At 42.1% G+C, this 5,051-nt stretch overlaps 1 pseudogene; it reads right to left on the bottom strand.

Annotated features, from left to right (window-relative positions):
• Positions 1–3,632: 3,632 nt before the first annotated feature.
• On the bottom strand, positions 3,633–4,145 carry LOC138422509 (small ribosomal subunit protein uS11-like; annotated as a pseudogene).
• Between the last annotated feature and the right edge of the window lie 906 nt (positions 4,146–5,051).

Here is a 5,051-nt window from a genome sequence, read left to right as displayed (position 1 = left end):
ACAAAGCCTCCCCGCACACTAAAGGCATTATCGGTTGAAGGCAGACGGATGTCTTTCCACCCTCTCCGAACGTCTGAGCTTTGTGGGGAATTTAAACCTCAGTTTTGAATTACAAATTTAATAATCCCAGTGATGGGAAAAGTAAGTTTAAGTACCTAAGTTTCTCCTGGGCTAGATGCAGGGAAAGCTTCCTTGCCTATGGGTGGACATAGTTCTTATTGACCGAATAAGATTTGGCAAGTGCTACTGAGGTCCATACTCAGATGAGGCCCGTATGCAAATAAGGTCCATATGCAAATAAGCTCCAAGCGTCTGATGCCACCCCTGTAAGAGGCCTCTGATCGTCAGCTTGTCTAACATTTAACCTTTTAACTCCTCTCTTGTAATCCTACATAGAACCATGGGCATGTATTTTAGCATTACAATGAAAATAAAATCAAGTATGACTTGAAAATCTATTGAATTTTTCCCCCTATGGACAGAAATAAAATAATGTAGTGGGGTTTTTTTGTTGTTGTTTTTTTTTTTAGTTCAAGGAACTATGGTTCTGTGCCAGTTCTAATTGAATGTCTAAAGAAGAAAAATGAAAAAAAAATAAGAAAAATGATTCTGTGAATCTCAGTGGAAGACTGAGTCCAGTTGAAAGTCAGAGTCTCTTTTCAGGGGCCAAAACCCATCAACAAATACTCACAAAAAGAAGAAAAGGTCAGTGAATTGTTTTTTTAACTTGAAATAAACTACATGTTTTTGATGTGGAATGAGAATGTGTTATATTGTTGCTATGTTATTATTAATCTTGTTTCATTTTACTTTTTAAATAAATCAAGCATTCGGCTTTAGTCCATGAAGGCAGGTACTAAAACCATTTGATAAGCCAAAGCCTTCATGGGAAATAGATGGGGAGACAGTGGAAACAGTGGCAGACTTTATTTCTTTGGGGGGGCTCCAAAATCACTGCAGATGGTGACTGCAGCCATGAAATTAAAAGATGCTTACTCCTTGGAAGAAAAGTTATGACCAACCTAAATAGCATATTGAAAAGCAGAGACATTGCTTTGCCAACAAAGGTCCATCTAGTCAAGGCTATGGTTTTTCCTGTGGTCATGTATGGATGTGAGAGTGGGACTGTGAAGAAGGCTGAGCACCGAAGAACTGATGCTTTTGAACTGTGGTGTTGGAGAAGACTCTTGAGAGTCCCTTGGACTGCAAGGAGATCCAACCAGTCCATTCTGAAGGAGATCAACCCTGGGATTTCTTTGGAAGGAATGATGCTAAAGCTCAAACTCCAGTACTTTGGCCACCTCATGCGAAGAGTTGATTCATTGGAAAAGACTCTGACACTGGGAGAGATTGGAGGCAGGAGGAGAAGGGGACAACCGAGGATGAGATGGCTGGATGGCATCACTGACTCGATGGAGTTGGTGATGGACAGGGAGGCCTGGTGTGCTGCGATTCATGGAGTCGCAAAGAGTCGGACACGACTAAGCGACTGAACTGAACTGAAACAATGCACATTGCCTTGAAGAATGCTGGGGATGTAGCTGGTTACCAAACTCACTTAATGTCACACTGTGGTGCATGGCACCTCTTAGCTTATGTTCTACGGCAGCAGCGCCCAACCTTTTTGGCACCAGGGACAAGTTTTACAGAAGACAATTTTTCCATGGAAGACAGTGGGATGGGGGATGAGGGAGGGCATGGGGGGATGGTTTCAGGATGGTTCAGTGCATTTCATTTATTGTGCACTTTATTTCTATTATTATTACATCAGCTCCATCTCAGATCACCAGGCCTTAGACCCCAGAGGTTCGGGGCCCCTGTTCTAGGATCCAAGAGTCATGGATACCTGAATGTCTTGACATTCTTAAACCCACAGTGGTTTAAGATGCTCACAAATTTGAAGATGCCCAAGATTTACAAAATACAGGAATTACGGAAGTGTATTTCTCCTCTGCCCAAGTCTTGGATACATCTCCTTCAGTTCCTGGGTTTCCTCTCCATTAGTTAGATCAGATCAATGCCAGCACAGATCAGCCAGCACAGATGAGTATGGCTTCGTGTTTGGTGGTACAAGGCAAGGCACAAAATTACATTAACTCACTTAGAGAAAAATTATTTCCATTTCAATTCTCTTTAGGTTTTGGTCCCATTATGAGGAGAGACTATTGGGTACTAGCCGGGTGTTATGCTTTTTAATCTCCCTATTTGGCAGAGACCCAACTTCAGGCTTGGAATCTTTTCTATGTGAAAATCCCACAAGTACTTTATATTATTAATTTTTTTGTATTTTACTATTATCTTCTGTATCCATCAGAATTCCATCAGAGAAGCATAACTAAAATGAATATTATAGAAAATAATTTATTATAGGAATGAGAGGTTATACCATTGTTTCCATCAGGGAAACACTGGCTGTCTTTGTCCCCAAGGAGGCTTTTTTTTTTTTTTGCTGTGCTGATTCTTTTTGTGGCATTCAGGCTGTTAGTTGCAGCATGTGGGATCTAGTTCCCTGAACAAGAATGGAACCTGGGCCTCCTGCACTGAGAGTGTGCACCCCTGGACCATCAGGGAAGTCCCCCTCCAAAAGACATTTTTGTTTGTAGTACCGACATTTAACATCTCATGGGTAGAGGCCTGGGATGCTACTGAACATCCTACCTTGTCTAGGACAGACAGATCACCACAACAAAGATTATCTAGTCCCAAATGTCAATAGTACCAATGTCAGATGAACAATGCCTAGAAGAATTGTGGGAGAAGCTGACAGAGTATGGAAACTCTATAGAGGGCTGTGACTCCAGACTAGGGGAAAAGCAGTTTTCACTTATAGTGTACTATAAAGTTCTTTTTGCACACAAATAAAAATCGAATTAAACAAATGGGTACATTCAAAGGCCAAGACTAAGAAAAGGAAGATGTGGTACTCAAACAATGGCAAAAATTGGAAAATCATGCATAATTAACATGCTTGTGAAACATTAAAAGTGATTCTAATATTTCTCCGTTTTACTTTAACATTGTCTTTCTGAGGCTGACAGGCCAGCATTGCCTGAGCAATATCCATTCATCTTGTGTGTCATAGTAACAATGCTATGATAAGTCCAGGTAGCTATAAGCAAAGGTTAAAGTAGACTAGTTTTTACAATCTGACTATTTTTGGACAGTGAGATTTAAGTGGAAACTACAGAGTAGATTTTCCATGAAAACTCCTTAAAAGAATGCTGACTCAGTTTGGCATTTAGCCTTTTATAGTCTTCCCATTTCCTGGAATGCTGATGCAATGACTGGTGCAGCAGAAGCCTGTAATCACCATGAGACAAATTTGAGAATGAAATCAAATGACAAAGATGGCAAAGTGGAAAGATAGAATGAGCCTAAAAGATAATGGCAATGAGAATTCCCCTGGACTAGCCCTGGACTACCCACTACGGAATTTTCTGTTAAAAAAGAGAAAAAAAAAGTCTATCTTGTTTAAGCCTAAGTTTATTTATGCATAAACTGTTTACCATTATTGAATCTCCCCCTTTTAACTTCACCTTCAAACTCCATTTCCAGTAAATAATATTAACTTTAGTTTGCCCTTTTTCTCTCACAGTTTAGTGAGAAGAACTATTTATTTATATATATTTTTTTACATCAAAGCAATTTATTAACAAAAAGCAATAATTTGAGGAGTCCTGTTCACAGACGGCAACCACGATGACCCCCCTTCCTGTGGGTGCTGTCAGAGAGGATGGGGGTGACATCCTTAATCTGCCCAATCTTCATCCCTGAGCAGGTGAGGGCTCTGAACGGTGACTGGGCCCCTGGTCCAGGAGTCTTGGTCCTATTTCCTCCTGTGGCCTGGAGTTTATGTAGAGGGCAGTGATGCCCAGCTCCTTGCCTCTCTGGTCTACATCCTGGGCAGCCAGCATGGCAGCGTGCGGAGAGGATTCATCTCGGTCAGCCTTCACCTTCATCCCACCAGTTACATGGCAGATGGTTTCCTTGCCAGAGAGACCAGTGACATGCCTGAAAGTGTCATTGAAGGCTGCAAAGATGTGGCACACACCAAATACATTTTCTCCTTCAGCCACTTGAGGGCTGAGGCTGATGACCTGTTCCTTTTTTTCTTTCCCCTTGCGAGGTGCCATTTCTGCGCATCTTTTCCAGACTCCACCACCAGAAAGACAGGCAGAACTATTTATTGCAGAAAAACCCTGACAACTTCCTTTTGCTCTTCCAATTGCTAAACAAAAAGGACTTGTCACCTTAAAAAAATGGTAGAACTTATTCATTGTCTGTCTCTAAACTTTATGACAATCTGAACCTCAAATCTGTATCCGCTCTTGTAACAAAGCTGGTTCCTCCTTCCCCGGGGGCAGACCCTTTCCTCATATCCTAGGCTTTAGCTCCTCTCTGAAGTACCTAGATAATAGTATCTGATGCATGTTTCCGGAGTTTTTCTACAGATGCTAGAACCCTCATCCAAAGGAAGATGTTAACTACTTGAGGACCGTAGCCCCTAGACCTACTGGAGCCTAAGGTTTAATAATATTAACCCATGTGACATTGTTTCCTTACCTCAACATCAATTTATCAGAGAATGGTGCACAAACTGATCCCATAGCTTGTGAACCCTGTTCTTCACCTGGCCGTTAAAAGTGCTTTGTTGAAACCCACTGGGGAGTTCAGCCTTTTTGAGAACTAGCTGCCCGGGGCTCTGCTTGGCACCTGTAATGAATGCTGCACTTTCCTTCACCACGACCCCATGTCAGTAGATCAGCTTCATTGCATGTGGGCAAGTGGACTCAAGTTTGGTTCAGCAACACTGTTATTTAATGGGGAAAAGAATCGGTGGCTTTGCATACCACTAAGCATCTAAATCAGTGGTTCTCAGCTAAGGGCTGACAAGCTGGTCTCCTTGGGAAAAGCTGGTAACTCAAAGACATTTTTGGTGACCATGCAGGGCTTGGAATAGAGGGTGGACTCCAGGGATTCTGACAGCATCTTACAATGTAGAGGACAGCCCCCAGGAAAGAACCATCTGGCCCAGCATCAAGCACTTATGT

This window comes from Ovis canadensis, chromosome 17 (assembly GCF_042477335.2).
Source record: "Ovis canadensis isolate MfBH-ARS-UI-01 breed Bighorn chromosome 17, ARS-UI_OviCan_v2, whole genome shotgun sequence".
In the NCBI taxonomy this organism is placed as follows: domain Eukaryota; kingdom Metazoa; phylum Chordata; class Mammalia; order Artiodactyla; family Bovidae; genus Ovis; species Ovis canadensis.
Note: the sequence above shows the minus strand (reverse complement) of the source record. Positions and strands in the feature narration are given on the sequence as shown.